This window comes from Lepus europaeus, chromosome 12 (genome assembly GCF_033115175.1).
Source record: "Lepus europaeus isolate LE1 chromosome 12, mLepTim1.pri, whole genome shotgun sequence".
NCBI lineage: Eukaryota > Metazoa > Chordata > Mammalia > Lagomorpha > Leporidae > Lepus > Lepus europaeus.
In genome coordinates, this window is record NC_084838.1 from 87,469,069 (window position 1) to 87,495,273 (window position 26,205).

The following is a 26,205-nucleotide window of genomic DNA, read 5'->3' on the forward strand; positions in this document are numbered from 1 at the left end:
TACAATGGTTATGTCATGATGCAGCAGGATAAGCATAAAGTTCAAAACCGTGGGGCAGCATGAGTAGCTAGAACCTTCTTTTTTTAAACGATTATTTATTTATTTATTTACTTTAAGAGGTAGAGTTACAGGTAGTGAAAGGGAGAGACAGAGAGAAAGGTCTTCCTTCCGTTGGTTCACTCTCAAAATGGCTGCAACAGTCGGAGCTGTGCCTATCCAAAGCCAGGAGGCAGGAGCTTCCTCCAGGTTTCCCACACGGGTGCAGGGGTCCAAGCACTTGGGCCATCTTCTATTGCTTTCCCAGGCCACAGCAGAGAGCTGGATTGGTAAAGAAGCAGTCAGAACTAGAACCAGCACCCATATGGGATGCTGGCATTGCAGGCAAAAGATCAACCTACTGCGCCACGGCCCCAAGAACTTTCTATAGGTAGAGAAACTGAGGTCATGGACTTGGATTTCACTATTATATGAGTTGAAATCATGTTCATATTTTATTTTCATAAAATGAAGAGAATATTTCTATTTGTTTAGAAACACTTTTGGTCCCATCAGTGAAGCAACAGGTAAAAATCAGTCACCTTTACATCTGTCACACATGTATTAAATGTTTACCTTACCAAGATCATTATGTATTTCTACCTTGAATACATATTTTTACTAAAAATAGCAAGAAGCATGAATTTTAAAAGTTTGTCTGCAGGAATAATGCCAGACGTGGTGCAGGAAAGACGCAGGACTTTTAGAAGCAAACTGGGTTTTGACGGCTTCTGAGCGGCGCCTCTGACTACAAAGGGCAATCGGTGCTCTGCAGCCAGGAAGCTGGGGCTTTGATCCTCTGGAAGTGTAATAAACAACCTGGAGTAAATGAAGCAGGCGGCAGGATGCCTGCAGGAGTCCAGCAGTCTCTCTCTGATGGCTTGCTTTGTTTTTACAGGGCTAATCTCATAAATGTTGCACTAGGCACAGGGCTGTGCATTTTTAGTCTCAGTTATCATATTTTTCCATGTGTTTGCTTAGTATAAGTAAGCACTTTTATGCTCCCTTAAAAATTAAGTTCTCCAATTTGAATTCCCTAGGAAAGGCAATCAGAGCACTGTTGCCTAAGGAATTCACTCATGAAATATATATATATATATATATATATATATATATATATATACTCTGTCTCTGCCATCGTCTGTCTACCTGTTTATCTATCTATCTATCTATCTATCTATCTATCATTTCTATCTATCTCAATTATCTCTCTATCATTTGTATTAGTCTATTCAGATACTATTAACAAATTATTGTAGACCGGGGCTTAAAAAATAGACATTTATTTCCTACATTGCTTGACACTGAGAAGCCCAGGATCAAGGCATATTCCATTCCTGATGAGGGGACCTGGTTTACAAATGGCTGTATTCTTGCTGAGCCCTCACACGTGGAAAGAGGAAGCTCTGGTGTTTCTTTCTCTTCTTATAAAGGTACCAGGTTCATAATGGGAGCTCCACTCATGAGATCCCATGTAAAACTATTCACTTTTCAAAGGGCTCCACATCAAAATATCATATTAGGAGCAAAGGCATCGAAATATGAATTTCTGTGGAGACAAACATTTAGTCCATCACTCATGTACTCTATCTATTCTTCCCTATGTATAGAAAAATAAACAATAATTGAAAAGTCACTTACATACATCATTTTACTTCATAGTTTCAAAAAATTTGTGAGGTTGGGGTCGGCGCTGTGGCACAGTGAGTTAACACCCTGGCCTGAAGCACCAGCCTCCCATATGGGTGCCAGTTCGAGTCCCAGCTGCTCCACTTCCAATCTAGCTCTCTGCTATGGCCTGGGAAAGCAGTAGAAGATGGCCCAGGTCCTTGGACCCCTGCACTCGCATGGGAGACCTGGAAGATGCTCTTGGCTCCTGGCTTCAGATCGGCGCAGCTCCAGCCGTTGCGGCCAATTGGGGAGTGAACCAGCAGATGGAAGACCTCTCTCTCTCTCTCTCTCTCTCTCTCTCTCTCTCTCTCTGCCTCTCTCTGTGTAACTCTGACTGAGGACTATAGGTACCATTCCTCTGAGACTCTGCAGTGACAATCCCTGTTATCTGGAATGATCTTCCCTCAGACATGGGACCCATATCTGAGACCCAGTGAGTCTCTAGGCTTGGCTCACATTTCACCTGCTCAGCAAGGCTTCACTTGTCAGAAGTTTGACGGGAAACCCCTGCTTCTCTGTAGCCACAGTGTCAATCCTCCACGTATTGCTTTATTCTTCATAGCATTTGTTACCAACTAGCCTAATCATCCAATGTAGTCTTGTCATCTTTTGGGATACAATCCTTTCACGACCCTCATTTTCAGGAGACTGGTCTAATGCCCCATCATTGTGCATTAATTTGCTCATGTTCTGGCCATGTTGAACCCTGGAGCTTTGATGAACTCTCCAGCCATACCTGACAACTTATCTGCTGTCACCTACTCTCTGGTCCTCTTTCTTCCGTAACTTTTCACATGCTATCTCTTTGATCTGGAGAAAGCTCTTCTCAGCTTGATGCCTCTTCCTCCTTGAAGGAAAAGTTTATGTTTCATCTCCTACAGAACTTAGGCTCTTCTTAACTGATCTTAATGCTTACCCTTCCACTTGTAATTAGGATCAAGTCATCTGTCTCACCCACTACATTTAAATTGCTTTGGGATGATAGATCTTTCAATTCTAGATCTTTAGAGTCTAGCATAGGGTCTGCTGTAGAGTTGTCACTGAACGCATTTGAATGAAATATGTTACAAGCTGAAGGCAATGCTTATGCTCTTTACCCATCTGAAATTGTTCTCCTGGTTTTGAAATGCCTTAGAAAACGTCATATGTTCAGCAACCTACTCTTCTGAAGACTCAGTAGAACTCTTGGGTGAGCTAGAACTAGGTGCAGCTGTAACTTTGGGGATTTGATAATTTAGTGATTTAGACCAAAGTCAGAGCAGTTGTTAAAGAGAATCTTTTTTGATGTTTCTAAGCAGCATGACTAATCTAACTTCAATTTTTAGTGATTCCAGAGCTGGTGATATCTCTTCTTGGTCCCTCTAGATGTAGAGGGCTGAATGTCAAGCCCATCCTCTCTGGGAGAAGCAGGAATGCATGAGGATCCTCGCCTGAGTTTAAACTGAAGAAAAGTACACATGAAAAAAGACATATAAATATTTGAAAATTTACAAAGATAAAATGTGGTCTCCCAACACACATTAGAGAGGACCTAGCCTCCACTGAAGCCATAGTGCTAGGAGAAATTGTCAGAGGGGAGAGGCAGTGGTGGGTCAGCAGGTCCCTTCTTCCTCTGAACCTTGTCATCCCTGATACTCAAATACAGAGTCAGCAGGAGTCAGCAGACATAATGGGAGGCTACTTGCACATCCTTTTCGCTGGGACATAAAAAATTGGCATGGAGTCTGCATCATCATTCATCCATGTAAGCCTTCCTCCATAGTGGAGTCAAAGAGCAAAGACAGAGAGCAGAGAGCAGAGGAAGGTGATGAAGAACAAGGTTTCATTTATATCTATACTCTGGGAAAGGGAGCATGACTTACCAGAAGGGGGCACCCTGTCAGTTCCAGGACCAGAGAAAACTAGCACCGAATTGAGATCAGTCAGGTTACCCATGAAGTCAGGCTGATGACTGTTGTATACCCAAAAGAGGGTATTTTCGAAGTCCTTTGAATCCAGCATAGTTCATATGGGTCCATGCCCAATCTGGTCCCTGGACTTAAACTAGAAGATGGCAGCCTTGAAAAGAGGGTTGTTGGGGCTGGCACTGTGGCATAGCGGGTAAAGCTGCCGCCTGCAGTGCCGGCATCCCATATGGGCGCCAGTTCAAGCCCAGCTGCTCCACTTCCAATCCAGCTCTCTGCTATGGCCTGAGAAGGCAGTGGAGGATGGCCCAAGTCCTTGGGCCCCTGCACCCATGTGGGAGGCCTGGAAGAATCTCTTGGCTCCTGGCTTCGGATCGGTGCAGCTCCGGCCATTGCGGCCAATTGGGGAGTGAACCAGTGAATGGAAGACCTCTCTCTCTCTCTCTCTCTCTCTCTCTCTCTCTCTCTCTGCCTCTCTCTCTGCCTCTCCTTCTCTCTCTCTAACTCTTTCAAATAAATCAAAAAAGAAAAGAGGGTTGCTTTACATAGCAACATCATCCACTGCAGGCTTATACATGAGATTGCAGAGGTGCTGTCTGCTAGGAAGCAGGTGACTACAGGAAATGCTGTGAGAAGTCCCCTAAATACTGGCGTCAGAAACTGGGGAGCGCCAGTAATAGAGACTCAGCTTCTGTCTATCAGGGATCCCAGGCTGAAGGGCAGTTTCTGGTCAAAGGTACAGTTAATAATTGGGGTGGGGGCTGGCGCCTTGGCTCACTTGGTTAATACTCCACTAGCGGTGCCGGCATCCCATATGGGCACCAGGTTCTAGTCCCAGTCCCGGTTGCTCCTCTTCCAGTCCAGCTCTCTGCTGTAGCCCTGGAAGCAGTGGAGGATGGCCCAAGTGCTTGGGCCCTGCACCCCCATGGGAGATCAGGAGGAAGCACCTGGCTCTGAAGCAGTTCCGACCATAGAGGCCATTTTGGGGGTGAGCCAATGGAAGGAAGACCTTTCTCTCTGTCTCTCTCTCTCACTGTCTAACTCTGTTAAATACATACATACATACATACATACATACAAACAATTAGGGAGAGACAGAGAATCCTAAATGTAAGTGGGCTGGTGGAGCCTGATGTCTTTGCAGGGTGCTTCTGGTCCACACTGCCATGGCCCAGGGAAAAGGAGAGAGTGCCCCCATTGGAACCTGGGGACACCCACTGTCATATCAGAGTGTCTGCTTCTAGTCTCAGTGCCTCTGCTTCTAATCCAGATTCCTGCTACTGTGCATTCTGGGAGGCAGCAGATGATAGTTCACGTAGTTGGCAAGGACTAATGTGAGTGTAGTGTGAGGAGTGTGAAACCTGGCCATTGGTCTTAGCATGAAATGTCACAGGACTGTGGCACCAGATAGGCCACTGTTTGAGGACTGTTGGAGGGTGCAGGCCTGATCTAACCTAGATCCTCTTACTTACAGTTCTACAGGCTCCTGGGTACTACGCCTAGGGTGCAAGCTTAAGCTCCAGTAATGATATGTCAGGGAGGGCAGAGCCTGCTCAATGCTGATGGTGGTGGCAACTGTGATCCTGCCAGGCTCCTTGCAGCTTCCTGTTCAGTGACTCTGAGCCACCTGGAGACAGGTGCACCCTCTCCATAGCCACAGTGGTGACCAACATGGCTCGGTAAAGTTTCCTAGGAGGGCACAGGCTGCTGCCACATCCCTTCTTGATAGGTAGGTTCTATTCTATTCTTTCTCAAATTTGTTAAAACTACATTCAAGCCCTACGACATGTTTCACATCACACACATGGCTGTGGCACTGCCAAACTTTGGATCCACACCGAATGATTTCTGAGCCCCTGCTCTGAACTAATGCTTCTCCTGATCCCACAGGCATCAAGTATTTAGATTTAGGGTTTTAAACATTTATTTCTGTTTTTTGAAGTCCTTAGGGTATTTATCATCATGACATACCTACAATGAACATGTGCAGTGTCTCCTCCTAAGCATAATTGCAAGGCCACATCCCTAAGTTACCCATGGGCCACACTGGACTCTAGTCTTCTCAAACTATATAGTTAAGGGCCACTGTTGTGGCATAGCAGCTAAGCCACCACTTGTGATGCTGGCATCTCATATGAGCACAGGTCCGGGTCTTGGTTGCTCCACTTCTGATCCAGCTCCTTAGTAATGAACCTGGGACAGCAGAAGATGATGGCCCAAGTGTTTCCATCCCTGCCACCCACATAGGAGACCTGGATAGAGTTTCAGGCTCCTGGCTTCCTCTTGGCCCAGCCCCAGTTAATGTAGCCATTTGCGGTGTGAACTAACAGATGAGAGATCTTTTTTTCTCTCTCCGTCTCCCTCCATCTCTCTTTGTCACTCTGTCTTTCAAATAAATAAAATAAAATAAAATCTAAAAAAAAAAAATCTTAAAAATATGCAGGTTTGGCATCACCAACTGTCATCGTAGTATCATCCCACATTTCTCTGAGTTAAGCCTTGCTGCCTAGATTTTCTATTTTGTTTAGTTTGGAAAATCCATATATGCAAACATTATGTTCTAGATCAAATTTGAAATTCACCAGTAGATCATTCTGTGTGACTAAGAAGTCAGTTTATGTAGCCTTTCTGGAATATGACTGGAAAACAAATGCATCATTTACTTGTAATGAACACTGGAGCAATGCTTTGATTACAGTGAAATCAATAAAATTTGATCCTGGTGAGCATGCCAGCTGGGTCCTCTCTTCAGTATACAATTTTCTCCCCTAAGTGTCACTCTGTATATTCTTTTGCTCAAGACAGGAAATATGCTCTTGGGTGTCAGGACAAGACAAACATGTATTATTGTCCTAGAACATAGAAACTTCAGTATGAAAAGAATGATTTTAAAAAAATCTTATTAGTGCTTTTTTTTTTTTTTACAGGCAGAGTGGATAGTGAGAGAGAGAGACAGAGAGGAAGGTCTTCCTTTTTGCCGTTGGTTCACCCTCCAATGGCCGCTGCGGCCAGCCCATCTCGCTGATCTGAAGGCAGGAGCCAGGTGCTTCTCCTGGTCTCCCATGCGGGTGCAGGGCCCAAGGACTTGGGCCATCCTCCACTGCCTTCCCGGGCCATAGCAGAGAGCTGGCCTGGAAGAGGGGCAACCGGAATAGAATCCAGCGCCCCAACAGGGACTAGAACCCGGTGTGCCGGCGCCGCAAGGTGGATTAGCCTGTTAAGCCATGGCGCCGGCCTGCTTTTTGTGCTTTGAATCTTCTTTCTTTGGCTTATTTCCTTTGAGTGTTTTTGTCCAATATGTATCAAACATATGAATTGCAGAATTTTCAGAACCAAGAACTACTGAGATTAGGCCAGTGCAGTGGCTCAATAGGCTAATCCTCTGCCTGCGGCGCCAGCACACCGGGTTCTAGTCCCGGTTGGGGCTAGATTCTGCCCCGGTTGCCCCTCTTGCAGCCCAGCTCTCTGCTGTGGCCCCGGAGTGCAGTGGAGGATGGCCCAAGTGCTTGGGCCCTGCACCCGCATGGGAGACCAGGAGAAGCACCTGGCTCCTGCCTTCGGATCAGCGCGGTGTGCTGGCTGCAGTGGCCATTGGAGGGTGAACCAATGGAAAAGGAAGACCTTTCTCTCTGTCTCTCTTTCTCTCACTGTCCACTCTGCCTGTCCAAAAAAAAAAAAAAAAAAAAAAAAGAGAACTACTGAGATTTGTAAAAATATTATAACTTTTTAATTGTAAAAATTGATTCAGAGTAATGCTGAGCATAATTCATACTATTTACAATTGGCCTTGGCTCTCTACTCACAAGGACTATTTTAGGGCAAGCCAAGGGAAATGTAGCTGTCTGTCTCCCACAAACTTGGAATTCAGTAGGACACAAAAGAGTCTCCCAGGAAACCTCATCTCAAGACCCTCAGCTTTATTATGTTTACAGAGACTTTCCCCCAGATTATAATAGTCAGAGGTTCCAGGCATTAGGACACGGGCTTACCTTCCATATATCGTATATGGAAACAAATGTCCCACAAAGTCATGATATCCATTTAACATACTTTGGGGGACAAAGTGTCTGGTAGGCAGACACACTTGACTTTCTCAGGCAGCTGCCCACCCTACCTTACTTTTTGGAGACAGCTTTCCTTAAGCTGGGTGGACTGAGATAAAAACTCAATTATAGGAAAAAATGAGTTTTACAGAACTTGTTGGCAGTGACATATGTGGCTTGCTATAGGTTTGAGTGACTTCTTTAACAAATGAACTCAAGATGGCTCTGTACCTGTTTATTACCTGTAGGCTGAAATGTTCTCAGCCAGGCTGGTGGTGTCATGCAGCAGATTAAGTCGCACCCCTGACACTGCATCCCATATTGGAGCACTGGTTCAAGAGCCCCAGATGCTCTGCTTCTGATCCAGCTCCCTGATAATATACCTGGGAAAGCAGTGGGATATGTTTTCCAAGTACTTGGGCCCCTGCTATCCACATGGGAGACCTGGATGGAGTTCCTAGCTTCTGGCTTCTGTCTCACCCAGCCATTTGGAGAGAACCAGTAGATGGAAGATCTCTTTTACTTTGTCTCTGTCACTCTGCTTTTCTAATAAATACAATAAACCTCTTATTCTCTGCAAGGCAGCTTTCCTTGGCCTACACAATCCTATTGCAGGAGACAGTGAACACAGTCCCTGTGGCTCAGGACTGTAAACTCAATGCATCAGAGGCTACAGATGCAAGGTTGTTAGACAGAACCCATCATCAGCTCAGTACAGCAAGTGAGCAACAGAGTGATCAAAATGAGATGTAAATGAAAATTCTGTGAATGACAGATGCCCAGTGGCATGCCCTGTACATGAGAAACTCATAGTGCTAAATTAATCTCAGGCTGAAAGAACCCTCCCAGTTCTAACTTCCCAGGACAAACATTTCAGACAACTGGCACAGTCTAATGGAATTACTAGTGAGGCTATAAACAGAGAACTTTTCTTTCAATTATCATTGACTCTCTTGCTCTTTGGCCACACTCTATCCTGGATTCTGAGAACAAAATTTTTCCTAGCTTAACTGCTCCAAGGGCTGAAAGTTGGTTCACTTTCTTAACTTCTTGTTTATAAGTATATTAAAACTTATCTTGTTGATTCTTTAAAATCTTCATGGGAGACTTACATGAAACTACTAAGAAACCCAAGGCCATGGGAGAGCTACACTCATGTCATTAAGAAAAGTCCAAGCTGTGAAGTCCTAGGAACCCTCAATACTGAGGCATAGAGAACCCTGCCTCTGAGAATGAACTAGATACGATATTCACGATGAGTCTTTATGGACATTAACAATAATGATTGATTGATCGATTGATTGATTTGAAAGGCAGAGTGACAGGGAGAGGGAGAGAAAGAAAAAGAGATCTTCCTTCCATATTTGGGTTCACTCCCCAAATGACTCAACAGCCAGGAATAGGCCAGTCTGAAGCCAGGAGCAGGGAATTCTACCCAGTCTCCTGCATGGGTAGTTGGGACTCAAGTAGTTGAGCCCCTCATCTGCTACCTGCCAGGCGCATTAGCAGGGAGCTGGATTGGAAGCAGAGCAGCTAGGATTCAAACTGGCACTCTGATATGGGATGAAAGCGTTGCAAGCAGTGGCTTAAATCGCTCTACCACAATGCCTGTCCCAAGAACATTCAACTTTTAACCCACAATAGCAAGAAAACATGAATAGAAATTTAAACCTTAATGCTTTTAGAACGTTAATTTGTATCAGGGCTTAATATGTGCCCTGTATTTTCTCCTTGAAGAATTTGATAATGGCAAGAGTTTACTTTGAGACATTTATATACTTTTCAGATTATACTACTAGAATGTCTTTACCTATTTGATCTTCTTTTGTCATTTATTTCACTGTCAAATTTCTATGCCATCTGTGGATATACTCTAGGATGGCTAAGAGAATAGGGTTGGTTTTCATCATTCAATATCAACAGCCTGGTAGCTCATTTCAGAGACTTCTGGGACAGAAATATAAATTTCTCACTAGAAGTCCTGTGAGACCACCCAAAGTATCCCTGTGAAAATGGGAGCAGGACTATCTAATGATCTTCTGATCATGTTTCCTGAAGGGGGTAGCCACTCCACTAATTATAGATTTACAGGCATAGTTCCATGGGTGAAGAAATTGAAAGAACAGCAGCATCAGTGAAAAATTCTCATCTTTATTTCTAATGTGGCCTCCAGGGGAATTGATTTTAATTGGCTTATGTTTGGCTTCCCTGTCCCTTTATTCACTGAGTAGGTGACATGGGCTGTTTGGTATAGTTGGGAAAGAATAATGGGCTCTCTCTCTCTCTCTATCTCTCCTTTTTTTAATCATCTTGCACGTGAGCCTGCCTGTAGACATAAGTTGTCTGCTCCTCCATGTTGCAGGGGTATGCATCTCATGTGGGCATGCCTCTCCCATGTTGGCTTGCCAAGAACCAACTGGCTGCAACAGAGTGGGTGGGTCTGTGTAATCCTGGAGTTCAGTTAGCAGACACACTTGACTTTCTCACTAAGCTGTGTTTTCCAGCATGAGCTATATCAGTGAAAAGAAGACATCTGAGGCAAGTAAAAAAATCAGAGGCTATCAGTGTAAAATAAAATTGCAGGCTGTCTCATTCAAAATGCAAGGGAACGATGCTCTTCTAGATGTTTTCACCAGGTCAAATAGTGCCCCTCCCCCCTCCAAATGCGTGTCCACCCAGAACTTGTGAATGTTACCTTACTTGGAAATAGAGTTAGAATTTTGATTTTTTCAGATGTAATCAAGTTAAGATGAGGTCATATGGATTAGGGAACTAAAGCCAATGATCAGTGTCCTTATAAGGAGAGGTTTGGGAACAAACAGAGGCGAGATGGCCATGTGATGATGGCAGGGATTTAAGTGAGGTAATTTGCTGCCAAGGAACACCAGAGCTTTCTGACACCCACCATAAGCTAGAGCCTTTGGAGGGAACGTACTTCTGCTGACACCTCGATTTTTGAACTGCAAACCTCCAGAATTGTGAAACAATACTTTTTATTTCTTAAGCCACTTAGCATGTACTACTTTGTGATGAAAGACCTTAGAAAATAATGCAGTTCTAACATGAAAGGTTTTTCCTTTCTTCTGTAGTCTCTCAACTTCTTGGCATTTTTTTTTCTGTTTAATATTTTTAAGTAAATAAAATTTAAGGCTTAATAGTATGAGTTCTACACTTCCTCTTTCCATCAAGCAATGTTCTCTTTGCATGCAAATATAAAAACATTTACCTGATATACAGAAGTGCCAAACAAAAGCACATAACTCCTATGTTTAGTTTATAAAAGGGTACTTCAAAAAGTTCATTGAAGAGATGGAGTTAAGAAATAAGTATAGGGGCAGGTGTTGTGACAGAGTGAGCTAAACCACTACTTGGGATGCGCACATCCTGTATCTGACTTCCAGTTTGAGTCCATACTCCTCCTCTTCTGATTTGTTTTCATGCTAACGCACCTGGGAAGCAGTGGAGGAGGACTAATGCACCTGAGTCTGACAGCCACATGGGAGTCCCAGATGGAATTCCTGGCTCCTGGCTTCAGCTTGACCCAGTCCTGGCTATTGTGGCCACTTGGGAAGTGAGCCAACACAAAGGGAATCTTTCCCTCTCTCTCTCTCTCTCTCTCTCTCTCTCTCTCTCTCTCATTCTGCCCTTCACATAAATAAATAAATCTCATTTTTTTAAATAAAAGGTTTGTTTTGGTATAAATCTATCCCTAGTTTTCTTCATGATATATGTCTTCCATGAACCTTTTTGATATACACATCTTCTACCAAACCTGCCTATCATTAGCTAACTTATGAGTAAAGATGTACTAAATGAAAAATGATTAAGAAATTGCTCTCACTTGTCCTTTTTCTCTATGTCTGCCATCATTTGCAGTGTAAGTGGTTGGTCCATCCTGGAAAGCAACAAGAGTAAGAAAGGATATAATGGCATGTGTGGCTTCTCAGAGCTGTCAGCACCATTGCTTACTCAGTCGTAGATGTTGCAGTAGAAACATGAGAGCAGGATCCTGATGGGTCCACGAAGTGTGGGTATTCAGCCAGACTCCAACGTAAGGATGTATGACAGCCACATAGCAAGCAGCATGAGCCTTATATGTGAACACAGTGGTGCGGATGATGGCAGACACAGATGTCACATGCATCTCCTCTGTAAATTTGCATACTTTATTACCATGTTTACTTCAGTTAAAAAGCACAAGTTCAGATAACATAATCAAGACTTTCATGACAGCAACAGTTTAGTTTTAAGCAAACCACAGGGTCCTTCCTTCCTACTGGGGGGCCCAAGCAATTAGACTAGCTGTATGCCCAAGAAGTCAGCCCTGGTTGACATTTTTACCTCCATCATTAGGTTTTCACCTCATTTCTCAATTCATTCAAAGCCTGGATGGGGAAGCATGCTCTGTATTGTTCACCACTTTGCAAAAAAGTGTTCTGCTCCGGCTAAGACCTCCAGCTCCTTCACTTCTCAATTCAGGTATCACAGATTACCTATCATTGTCTTGGAACTCTGTATGGGTTCAATGGTGAACTTTCACAACTGAGGACAATATGCTAGTCAAACTCAAGAATTCGGGTATAGTATGCTTGTCGTACAGGAATCATATTAATGGGATGGCTCTTAGCACCCCTGGGAAAAATTCTAGAGAGAACTTTTGATATCTTATATTCACTATAGTTAAGGATTTTAGAATTTAGAAAATTAAGAATTTTAATTGAAGAGTATACTATCTCTCCCAGAGCAAAGTTTATCAGTGTGAGAGCTTTGAACCACCCACATCATCTACATACATTATCTCGGTTGAGCCACTCAATGTCCCCTCTCCAACTGAGAAAGAAATTAGGAAAGGAAAGAGGTAAAAGATAAGGTAGGGTGGGAAGTATCACTGTATTCCTAAATCTGTATACATGAAATACATGAAATTTGTATATTTTAAATAAAATTTTAGAAACCAAAACAAACTAACCAACCAAACAAAAAACTTCTTATAGACAAAGACTAAATTTTATAACTGTTATTTCCCCCCCCCAAACTAACCAGCTAAAAATAGAAGATGCCCTCTATGACCATGTTGTTGGTTTATTTCAAACAATGTCAGAACCTGCATGTTCCCACTTCTCTCTTGGAAATTAGGCTAAATTTCACAAAGTTAAAATATTAAGCCCTTAAATTCCTTGAACTGAAAGATCTGCAAATAGTTGGCATGTCTCTTCTACAGCACTGCTGTCCAAGATGTTCCCATCAAACTATAATCATTATTGTTTTAGTTACAAAGGCAATAAGCAAAAGAATGAAATTACTTATCAAATGAACTTGTTTAACCAAAGTAAAGAATAAAGGTCAAAAAGTCAAATTAATACAGAACTTGTAACTTTTATAAGTGTTAAAGAAAAACACTGACAAGAAAAATCACAGTGTTGATAGCTATTACCAATTTTAACTTTATATTACTGTTGTTTATATTGTTTTCATGGGATTTCACTGAAATTATCAAATTAATAATAGTCAAATTAAAAAAAAAATAGCAAAATCTCTTGAAATGCCAACACAAAGAAAAATGAGTCAGAACATGAAAAATGTTTTAGACAAGTTGACAACATGTGTTCTTTGTTCATTTCTCTTTCTGAGAGAAGTTCTATCTTCTTCACACCCACACGTACAAGACATTGAATAAAATACACTCAATCACCCTATGGAGATAAAAAATAAAGAAAAGCTTATTCCAGAAAAGTCTTCTGTATTATTCCTATTAACTCAGTGCATTTGGCAAATAAAAATATTTTTAGTTATTCTTTACATTTTGTATATATTTTATCTATAATATGATATTAAAGATACAATTTATATTTTATTTTTATATTTTATTTCTATCTATGATAGGAAGTAATGCATAATAAATAAATAATTATTGTAGAAATTAGAATTTAAGAATTCTATTTATTTTCTTTCTTTTCCCACTTCTTGTTACATATTCTTACATATTTCCTCCTTCTTCTTACATATTCTTCACACTCTACATGTTCACATACATGCCAAATGACTTTATAGAATAGATTAACATGAATTTGGTTATTTCAAAGACTGTAAAATACTCAATTTATAACATTTAAGTGTTTTTAAAGAATGTTTAAGAAGTAATCTTATTTTAAGCCCAAACTCTATTGATTTATTAATTTATTCCAGATGTGCCTAGATATGCCTGTTAAAACGATGAGAATATATTACATATTACTACAGGCCTAGTCATGTGAGTATCTGAAAAGCAGCCAAGTAAATAATTTATTATAACCAAGAGTAAGACACAATAGACCTATGGAACAGAACAGAGACCCTATGAACAGAACCACAATATAGGGACAACTAAATTCCAACAAAGGTGAAAAGGAAGGTTATTGGGAAAAGAGCAGGTCTGCAAGTGGACACATGTAACATGTGGGCATAATATACAGAAAGCCACACAAAAATACTTTGATCCCCTTACCGTATAAGGCTAATGCATAATAAATAAAGGGTTAAAATGTAAAACACAAATCTATAAAATATTATGTGAAAACATGGAGCAGAATCTTTGTGCTCTTGGATTAGCCACATATTTCAGAGACAATGTAAAAAAACAAGATTTATAAAAGAAAAAATCTCATAAATTATATTCATGAAAATTAAAAACCTCTGCTTTTTAAACTATATACTAAGAGAATAAACAGTCAAAGCACAGATTGGGACAAAATCTTTCCAAATCTTATTTTTGAAAAAATTTGCATCTATACCATATAGAAAACTCAAAACTCTATAGCTAGAATTAAAAAAACAAAAACAAAACCTCGTCAAAGTGATTTGAGGAGATTTTGTCATGGAAGACACACAGTTTGCAAATAAGCAAATGAAAATCAGTCATCATGATCCGTCATTAACTAAATGAAAATTAAAACCACAAGCAGATACTTTCACATACCACTTGAAGAGCTAAAATTAAAATGTCTGACCACACCAAGTATTGGTGAAGAAATATGGAGACGAGGGCCCTTCCACACTGCGTGTGGTACAATCACTTCAGAAAGCAATTTGGCAGTTTATTAAAATCTGAACATATATCTACTTTATCATCCTGTCCTTTCTTTCCTTATACGTTCATGTAAAGTCTTACACATGAATGTTCACAGCAACTCTGCTTTTAATAACTAAAAACTATAATCTAAACATCTGTCAATGGGTGAACGAATAAACTGTGTTACACCCACACAGTGGAATATTACTCAGCAAAGGACTAGATTATTGGTAACACAAAAGTAGGATTACTCTCAAAATAGTTGTGCTTGGTGAAAGAAGCCAGAAAAACAAGTTCATGCTGTATGAATCCATTTACAGGTATTTCTAGAGATTGACAAGGTGTTGACAGTGACAGAAAGCAGAACTACACCTGCCTGGGATGGGAAAGGTGGGAGGGAGGACATATGCAGGGGCAGGAGGAAACATTCATGGGTGGTGGAGATGTTCTTCTTAAGGTATTAGTGTTTCAGGGGTCTAAGCATATGTCTGACCTCTCAGACTGCACACCTGAAGTATGTGCAGCTTATAGCACATCAAGTGTATTTTAATTAAGCCTTTCAAGAAGAAAGGCAGGTACAGAAGTTTGCTCCAATAAAAATACACAAATTGAGAACAGAAAAGTTCAGTTGAATTGTTCCTGAGGTTTATTTCCCTCAAAACATATATTCAGTCTCCATGTGAAAGATGAACTTCTCAGATAAATGTAATAAAGCAATATCTATTCATGTCTCAGCAAGGCTTAGATGTCCCTCTAACTGCATGTCACATAGGTCTTATGTCTTATGGCTTGATTGCATGGAACTCTTCCGGACTATAACCCGAATGTAGCACGCTATCTCAGAGCAGCGATGCCCAGGGTGGCGGTGGCCTAGGGTGGTGAATGCTATGCCTGTGGCTGCTGGTAACTGCTGAGATGCACAGAGGTTGTGCATGAGAGGGAGAACAAGGGAAGGTCCCTCAGGATGCTGGGAGAACTGTGTTGCTACCTGTTTGGTAAGCATGGCTTATCCATGTCACTTTTCAGAGATAAACGCAGTGCTAACGATTATAGGATATAAATACTTAAATGAGGCTGAAATGATTGTGATCCAATTTCTTAAACATATGAAGTTTCTCTGGATTGATTCTAAGCAAAATATTAACCATTCACAGAAGGTAGAATAAGCTCTCACATTTTTTATTTCTCAAGGGATAGAGGCTGTTAATTAGTTACATTTAATTGATATTTCCAGTGACTCTGAAAAGAGAGAAACATAAAAGTGCCCTCATTCTCAAATAATGAGGAGATTAAGAAACCATACTGGTAATCCTAAACCTCGTATTTGAAATGTTTCCAGATTGAAGCCTTTTGAAGTGCAATGTTTTCTCAACTGCTTCAAATAATTATTATTATTTAATGTTCTTAGAATCACAACTCTCCTACTGGGGAGGAATATGCCAAAACAGATAAGAACATCTATTTTCAAAGGACTTTCTACTTCAAGTTTAATAGTCTCACCAAGTTTATGTAACAGAGTCTCAAGCTATTGCAAAGGCTTGCCATGTGGTTTCCCAGCAGCTCTGGGATTTATGTTAGGCAGCTCTTAGGGTAGATAAAGCAAAGCAAACACACTGCATGCCTACATAAGCAATGATGCAGGCTTTTTATTAGTATTCTTAATGGTAGCAGTTCTGTTGTAACATTATTCACTTCATTTTCTTCTTCTTCATCTTCCTCTTTCTCTTCTTCTTCCCATGCCGCTTCTCCTTCTTCTCTTCCTCCTCCTCCCCCTCTTCCTCCTCTTCTTCCTCTTCCTCCACCTCCTCCTCCTCCTCATTCTTCCAGAAACCACAAGACCATTTTTCAGGCAAACCAAGTTTGCTTTCAGTCATGAGAATTTGGAAGATCACTTTCTTCTTTTTTGATGCCCCTTTTACCATTTGATCTACTTTTGCAGACTTACAATTTGTTCATTTTCAGGAACTGTGTACACACAAACTGAGGACGTACGTATGCAATAAGCTTAGGCTACTGAGACACTTGTGTGCAACTGCTGGACATGTTTTTATCGATGGATCTTTAAAGATTTGTTAACGTGATTAAACTTTTACTGAGTAGGATTCTCTATCTGCTTACAACATTCACCTAATTATCCTGATTCTCATTGGTGAAGAGCCAGTGCTTAGAGGCTCGGCAACAGGTTCACCCTTTCCTGAGGGCTTCACACTCTCCCCCACAAAGCTAGTGCTGTACAGGCACCTGCAGCATAGGTAGCATAGGTTCTCAGCTGGTGGTGCGGTGGCAGGAAGAGTTGTGGCTGTGAAGCTCCATCCTCCTTCCTGGAACATGTCTTCACGTTCCATGGCACACATAAGTTTCTCTGATCATTCACCCTGTATTATTCCTCTTCCTTGTGTTTACTGTCAAGGGATTTGCCTGGAGATTGTTCCCACTTCTCCCAGAGCTGTGCTTGCACATAAGAAGCATATATCCAAAGTTTTTGTCTGATAGAAAATAACATTTTAGATGGAAACATGTCAAACAAATGGTTGGCATGAATTCTGCAGTTAAAGTTATAAAATATGAGTCAGAATCTTGGGGATACTTGTTCGGGGACTATGTTTCAATGAATATCAGCTCTCTACTTCCCCAAATATGAATTGTTTTCAGGAAAACATTAAATCACATGATATCTTACAGGTTCAATTTTTGAGATTGTCTATATTCACCCCTTTCCTTGACTGACACATTTTACTAGGCTCCCAAATTCTTGTTTGATCTTTAATGATCTTCATGCAATAATAGCTTAATTCCAAGCCCCTGTAACAAGAGAGTTCTGGAGATCTCTTATTCTTGTTTCTCTCTCATTAGTGTCATTGCTTTATAATATTTTTCACCAGTTCCAGAGATGCCTGGTGATTCACACAGCTAAGAAATCTGAGATTCAGATTCACTCAATACCTCGGATATTTGGTTCCCTCATCTATAAAATGAAAATAAGCGTAACTGGCTTGCTTATCGCAGAGGGTTGTTTGGATGGTCAAATGAAATGACGTGCTTCCCCGTGAGCTGAGGACGACCCTGCACTGGGCGAACAAACAGCATCATCACCACCACTCTTCCACCACTGTTTTCGTTGCTATTTCTAGCACACTGCTAAGAATAACACAGGGGCACAGACTGTTCAGAAACCATGCCCACCCAGCTAACATGACCTTTTACATTTTCTTATTTCCCAACTGGGAGCCAGTTTCCACTTGGGTTTTTACTTATTAATATATGAACTAATAACTATGGGATAAAACTTGATTAGAGAAAAAATAAAGGAGGGAAATAGTACTTAAAATGAGAGGCATGCAATTTTAAAAATGTAGAAATTTTGCCTTCCTACTGGAGGAATTATACACTTTTATTGTCTGTTTGTATCAGGCAATGGTCCTGTATGAGGTTAAGCCATTTGATATATTTATTGTTATTTCAACATTCAAAGAGATCTACTCAGTCTCTGTTCATCAGAGGCAGAGAAAGCACACACAGGGTAGAACCCTTTGTGAGGCTCTATCTGTGAAAATCATAACATTGCTCAAGCCCCATGTACACTCAAAATCTCTGTTAACACTTTTTGTTAGAAGTAAATAGTTTCCTGGCAATTCTCTGCCTGAAATTTCTGAGCAGCTTGACACTGCAGTTTATCCCTGGAGGGCATTATTAGTCACTCTATTATATATATATAAAAAAGCAGAGATAATATGTGTGTCTATATAGTATGCATGCTGAGTAATAACCAAGGGGAGGGAATATTTTCACAGGCTGGTGATGGGGTAGCTTTGCTGCCTTGCGGTTCCACATCAGGCACACCTGCCAGCTCTTTGGCTTACCTGCTACCACCGCCTTGCGTTTTGTGGCCTGAAGGAAAACTCTGCTGTTGCTGCATTTAGCATTTGTTTCCCAGCCACAGAGGATAAAAGACAGAGCTGAGCCTCAGCAGGTGGATTTTAATTCAGACAGACACACGCTGATGATGAAACAAGTCTGCAACACCTGAGCTTAAGCAGGGAGGGTTAGCTAAGGCGTGGGCAGGGAGAAGAGGTAACTAGCTCAAGGTTAAACTGCTGTCAGGGGCTCATGTCAACTGAGACCACAGGTAGGCCTGTGGTGGCCTCTGCCCAGCCCTGACAAGTAACATAGACCTTGCTTTAAGAATCAATTAGTCGTTTGTCCCTATGAGGACTTGTAAGTGATTCGAAGCTCTTGGTACAACTGCTCACCTGCTTTCTGTGACTGATGTAGTGTAGCCTACAGCACTGTTTCCTTGACCCTGTTGGACAATCACATAATCTAAAGGTCTGCTGCTTTTCTGGCCACACTTTAAAGATATTTTCTGAAAAAGCAGTTGGCTTTACAGAAAAAGAAGGGAGTTATGCTTGCTCGGGACCACAACGTGCATGGGCATCAAGGAATAAAAATGCATGCTGAAGGAGAAGCTGATGTGTGCAAGGAGCCTACCCCCGCTCCAGCCCCTTCCCAAAATATACCACTGCCAGTCAGTGCCAAACTCCACTGGCACTCTTGTACAGGAGCTTTTTCATTACTGAATCCCAGACACCCCATTCAATTATTAAAGAATGCCCTGTTATATTTATTACAGAGGTGGCTGATATTCCTGCCAATTGTCGAACTTCGGTTTCCTGTGGTTGATTTTCATGCATGAGGAACACACAGCTGCTGGGTGGGTGCCAGTGCTCCATCAATCTCTCCTGGCTGCCTCGACCTCAGGATATGTACGAGTAGCGGATAAATTGGAAGATCAATGACTTGTCCCTCCTGCCGCACCAGCTGCTATTGAGAAATTAATATGAGGATCACTATAAATAAAAGATAAAAGATGATATGGCTTACAGTGTAAAATATTAAGGCCGGACACAATGTGCCGGAGGAATCTAAACTGAAAGCCAAGCAAATTAACCCTGTGAGGGCTTCTTGCCTCCTTTCTGGAAATCCAGTTTGAGAGAGAGAGAGACAGAGAGAGAGAGAGAGATCGTGCTGTAATATGATAAGGGATTTTTTTAAATTCCCAGATAGAGAAAAACAGAACATTAATGAAACCGTGTCCTTGCTCTTTCCTCTGTCATAGATTTTGAGGACTCAAAGAAATGGCACATTACTTACCCAGTCACACCATTTTACCTAAGAAAACTGAGGGTCAGCCAGGGAGCAAAGTAGTTTTCTCAAGTTTTTGCAGCAGCTGGTGACAGAGCTGCCAATGAACTTCATTTGCGATGTTCAGTCTCTTTTTATCAAGCCACCTCCTTTCACAAAGGCTTTTAATAAAACTAGTGTTTTGTGATGTCTGGGGCTTTACTTGGAAGAGTACTAATTTGCAAATCATGCCAGTAGCACTAAAAGATGATGGTGTTTCTTAGTGTGCACTCAAGGCCAAAGATCTTGGTGCAGCATCGATAATAACGTGTGGCAGACTGCACTGGCAGAGCACCTTCGACTCTGAGGTTTCACAGAGAACATTATCCATGTGTCTTCTGGGATTAGGAAACAGAACAGATGACTAGACTCAAAAACATATGCTGAGCCCAAAAGGGAATTGGAAAAGAAAAGAGAAAATACCAGTTACATTAGGAGATCATGAGTTGTGGAGCAAATAAAGCCTTCAGGAGTAGGAGAAACTTGACCTTGAAATGGGAGCTAAAGTATAGGAGTCAGAGGTTAATTTCATGTGAAGCCTACATTTGACTTTTGGCTCTGGTTCACCTTGGGTATGAATTAATCTGCACCTGCCAACCCCAGCGCGGCTGTGCACCCCCTCTTCAAGTTCCAGCCTGCCCCTGCTGGCAGTTTGTGATCTGAGAAATGGCGCAGCTAGGATCTATGGATCACCAGAAAGCTGACTTCTGTGTGCAGTTTGATTTTGATTTGCAATTCCTTTTGCCTGCTTCTTAGGGAAAGTAGATGGGATTTAGATTCCTCAAAATGCAATTATGAATCTATTAGCCTGGCTCTAGATTCTGCCCGTGAATTCATCTGTACTTGGCAAAGAGCATTTAATTTCTCAGCTCCTACATCATTGAAGCTTTCCTCACTGTCACCTGTAAATAATCAGAAGTCAGCTACCTGAGGCATTCCACTGAGGTCCTGCTGCTTCCGAGGGAAAATTCACTTAACAAAAATAATGGGAAGATGATTTTGTTTAAAGACAAGTCACCTACTGGGTGACCAAGGCTGTTTCCATCTTTAGCAGGTTAAAGAGAATCCCCAAGCTCAAACTCCTACTTTTTCTTTTTAAAAAATCTCCTGTCAGTGCTGTTTCTCGAGGGTCAAAAAGTGTGCATTACAAAAAGGGAAAGAAAAAAGACCAGTGATCAATGCCAGCTCTCCCCGAAGTACTTCCCTCAGTTGAGAAATGAATATGAAGATCACTATAAATAAAAGATAAAAGATGACATAGCTTCTGGAGTAAAATATTAAGCCAGTCACAGTCTGATGTATCAAGTTTAACCAAATTAACCTGCTGGGATAAACAGGGGCTTCGTTTTTGTTGTACTTGAAAAATGAACTAGTATTTTTTTTAAACAAGATTATATTTGAGAAGAGTCACACGGGGGCTCAAAAAGAGAGAATTCAGCTTCTTTCCTTTTAGGTAGTCACTCTTAGACACACCTGCATGGGATTTGGAGGCCACTTCCCCTGGGCCACAAAGCCAGAGCCATCACTCAACATTCCGCAGAGGTGCACTAACTTATCTTATTGGTTGATGTGGTAGCTGCAAGCTATGTTGAGGGGATGGAGTTATTTTTTGCATTTCAATCCAAGAGCTTCATTCAGAAAATATGCTTTCCATTAGGATGTACACAAATCATTCTTCTAATATACCATTCATTAGATTAATGTTAGTATTAGGCCTGCACAGAACACATATCTGTCCTGGGCATTTTTCCAGAAATGCATTATGTAACACATGGATTTCCAAGTCATGATTGCAAAAGTTTCAAAACCTGAGCTTCACAGGAGGCATTAGAAACAGGCTGGCTGCAATGAATTTTTCACTCATGTGCCTAAATAGTCTCCCCAAATTGTGACTCTTTTCCAAGAAAAGAGATTTAAAACAAAAACAAAACCAAAAAACTTGGTCCAGTTGAAGCAATTATTTTGATGTGTTGAGGTGGATAGGCTGAGTTTTCCCCTCTGTCTGTTGGGTTGCAGACTCCTGTGCCTGCATTTTTTGACCTTCTCTCTAATTCTAAAAGAATGTAGAGCTGGGCTGGATGATTCACATTCCCTTTTGGAGTAGTGCACTGAATTATTTAGCATAAGCAATAGGGAAAAGTGGAGGAGTAAGCGGGGAGAAATAATTTTAAATATCTTTAGCTAGAGGAAAATTGGCCTACCTACACAAGAATAAATATGGCATGTGCAGTGATTCAAGCACTCAAAGATGTCTGTTTTAGCAATAAAGACCAGATCTGGACACAGTTCCTGGCACAGGCAGACCTACACCTGCACATTCACTATATCAAAAGAACTACGGAAGTGTGTTGAAAACTGCTTAAGTGAGAGACATAAACACAACTACAGATGAATGGACGGGAATTCAAGGCTCTGAAGTCTGGACTGCTGGTGAAGAACTCAGCAGGGTAAGCTCCAGCCAGCTTTCAATTGTAAGTCACCAAGTTCACACTGCAGACATTCTAGAGTGTTTGTCCTGCCCTGCTCAATATTTTAGGGAGGATATTAAACACCCCTGTTAAATGTCTGCCAGTGATCGCCAGAGTGCAGCTTTGGAAAGTGATGGCTGTGATCTTTAATAGGGTCATGCCCTTGTCAGGAGTCTCAGGCAGAATTTCCAGGGTAATTTCAAGCCAGATATTTCTTTTGGATGATGTGTATGTCTGATTCAGTTCAAGGAAAGACTGTACATGGTAGAAGTTAGGGTCTAGGTGGAGTAAATGTGTCTGTTATCTCTTGACTTAACTTTTTGGCTTCTTTAGTTCTTAGGTTGTGGTTAAGCTTGATAGCTCTCCAGGACATTTGTAATTGCTTTACCTGTGTTTTGGAATATTATCTTAAGCACATTTCTCCCTAAATGATACTTTGCTATCCCTTGGCCAATTTTTAAATGGCATCTCATAAAAAGCATTTTGTGATGACCCATGCTTGTCATGATTATATTGGCTTATTTCCTTTAGAACACATACTAAAAAACAGTAGCATAATAATCATAACAGTAACAATTAGGTAATCTAATAAAAATAACAATTAGGTATTTAGAACAGAGTCTTCTTCTCAAATAATGTCAACTCCATGATGGAAAATATATTTTCTTTCTTAACCCCTGTTCTTTGCTAGTCTTGGAACAGTGTCTCATATATAGCAGTCACTCAAGATTTGTTGATTTAGTGTACAAAAGAATGTATGAGATTAGTGGATTTAGAATTACTTGAGGAAACACATTTGTCATCTGGAACACATTTGCCTCTTTTTAATATTTATTTATTTATGAAAGGCAGAGAGAAGAGACAAAGACACATACACATCGAGAGAGAGAGAGAGAAATATATACCATCCTGTTGGTTCACTCCCAAATTCCCACAATAGCCGGCTGGGTCAGGGATCAGGAACTCAACCTGGGTGACCTACAAGGATAGCAGGAACCCAGATACTTGAAACATCACCTGCTGCCTCTCAGGGTGCACATTAATGTGAAGTAGAGCCAAGACTCAAACCCAGGCTCTCCAATATGGGATGGGGGTGTCCCAGGTAATAATGTCTGACTTGCTATGCCAAATACCTACTCCTTGAGGTCACTCTCAATGACACTTAGGGTTTATGATTTGAGAAAATTTGTAGGCACCGGAGCTTGAAGTGATTTTGTTCACCTGCATAGCTAGAGCAAAATTCCCTTCAATATTATCTCTGACAGTCAACTAGTCTGTGCTCAAATAACTGAATGAAAGATGCTACCCATGGCCCTTTCTTGGAAGTCCGCAAGTGCATCACAGCCTTCCGCGGGAGTTTATTTCGCATTATTCTGCTGTAATTGGGAAAATTCTTTGCTTCAGAAACATCTTCTTTTTGAGTTTTTTCACCTTTTGTCCTTTGTTCTAGTTCTTAGGGAATACACAGGACAGAATTCCATCTGATATGTCCTTTAGCTGCATGTGTCTGCTTGTGACAGAGTTAGCAAGATTCAGCTTGATTGCTGCTTATTGCTATGTTCCTTGGTAGTATTTAGAAATACCATGTCTCCATGTTCCACACTATATTTGAGGGAGTATAGAAGTAAAACAGATCTAGAAGCTATGTCAAAAGCAATGAGACACATATTCTGATTTATCTGCTTTAATGTAGCCAGTACTAATGCTCTGGGGGATTGGGCAATATGAGTAGGGCATCATTGCCATGGCTTAACAAATGTCATTAAGGTGAAAAGGCATGGTAACTTGGAAAGTTCTGTCTGATGGGAAAAGTTTCAACTGCAGCTTAGACCGCTGAGTCTTTCTTGAGATGCTGCAATAGAAAAGCATCTTTATTTCTCTTGGTTTTTTGTTTGTTTTTTGGTATGTTCAACCACTTAACACAAAACATGTTCTTGAAATAATGATGGCCTCGTTGACCTTCTTTTGGGTCCTAAATGACCAATGTGTGCGCATGGCAGTTCAGTTACACAGAGCCTGGACGATTGGGCCCAGCAGAAAACCTCCACAGAGTCATATTCAAACATCTGCTCATCAACACGTAAGAACCAGAGAGTATAAAAACCCGGGTTTGTGGATCGTGGTATGCTAGTGCTCGCTCCCTCTACATTTTGCTGTGACACACAGGTACAAAGGTGTAGCGTATTTCTAAAGCAGCTTTGCACGTTTCGTTAGAAATCTTAAGTGGGACATAGAGAATACAACAGAAAGGAAAGCAAGTCCATGCTGCTGGGAAGTGTTCTCAAGAACGACTGACAGAATAATCACAGGAACAGCGGTAGGAAGGCCAGTTATAAAAGGTTTAAGTGACACACAGTTCTCAGCATCCTACATACACGAGTGCTTCCAGAAGTTTGTGGGAACACAGAATTCAAAGCTCAATGAATTTTATAGCGAAAAATGAGTTTATGTGCAGTTTTAAAATTTGCATTTCCCATGAGCTTTTTGGAAGACCCCTTCCACACCACAATCCTGTAGGATGAGTGTAGCCATTACCCTGTTTTTTAATTGACAAGCAAAGAAGTTAAGTAAAATGCCTGAGATCTCACCACCAGCAAGGGATATAGCCAAGAATACGACCCAAGCTATCTTAGAGTCAATGATTTTAACTGGTGGACTGTAACCCATAGGTAAAACCATAGGTAACATTTGGAAATCACGTTATAAATAATGTTTTTCATTATTTATAATGAGAATATCCTGAAAATTGACCTTCTAAGTATTTTGATTTTCTTCATTAACATTCTGTAAAAGTTTTGCGGTTAAATATCATTCCTTCTTTTGTGAAAATTCAACACACAATTCAAGAAAATACTTGCAAATAAAGTAAGTTTCTTAGTGAGACAGTTCTAAAGAGTAGCTTAAAGTAGGTGACACCCATACAGCACTGTGGCACAGCAGGGTAAGCCACCACCTATGAAACTGGCATCCCATATGAGTGCTAGTTTGGGTCCTGGCTGCCCCACCTGCAATCCAGCTGCCTGCCAATGCACCTGGGAAAGTAATGGAAGATTGTTTAAGTGGTTGGGCCACTGCCACCCAGATGGAGTTCCAGGCTCCTGGCTTTGGCCTGGCCCAGCCCCTGCCATTGCAGTGATCTGGGTAGTGGACCAGTGGATGGAATCTCTCTCTCTCTCTCTCTCTCTCTCTCTCTCTTTCTCTCTCTGTGTGTGTGTACGCGTGTGTGTCTCTCTCTCCCTCTGTCTCTGTAACTCCTTCCTTTCAAGTAAATAAATAAATCTTTTAAAAAAAAAAGAGAGAGAGAGAGAAAATGAAGGGCCGGTGCCATGGCTCACTTGGTTAATCCTCTGCCTGCTGCACCGGCATCCCATATGGGCGCCAGTTCTAGTCCCGGTTGCTCCTCTTCCAGTCCAGTTCTCTGCTGTGGCCCAGGAGGGCAGTGGAGTAGTGCTTGGGCCCTGCACCCACATGGGAGACCAGGAGGAAGCACCTGGCTCCTGGCTTCGGATCAGCGCAGCTCCAGCTGTAGTGGTCATTTGGGGGCTGAACCAACGGAAGGAAAACCTTTCTCTCTGTCCCTCTCTCTCACTGTCTATAACTCTGTCAAATAAATAAAAAAGAAAGAGAAAATGAAAGAATATTATATTAGTTTGCTATTGTTGTATTATCAAGTGGATGCAATTGTAGCGACTTAAAAGGAAAATTTATTATAATTGTAGATTAGAAGTTCAACTTATGTCTTACAGGCTAAAAAAATTCAAGGGGTTGACAGGATGCAGTCCCTTTGGGAGGCTCTAAAACACTGCTCATCCTTGTTTTCTCCAGCTTCTAGTGGCTGCCCTCATTGTCCACTC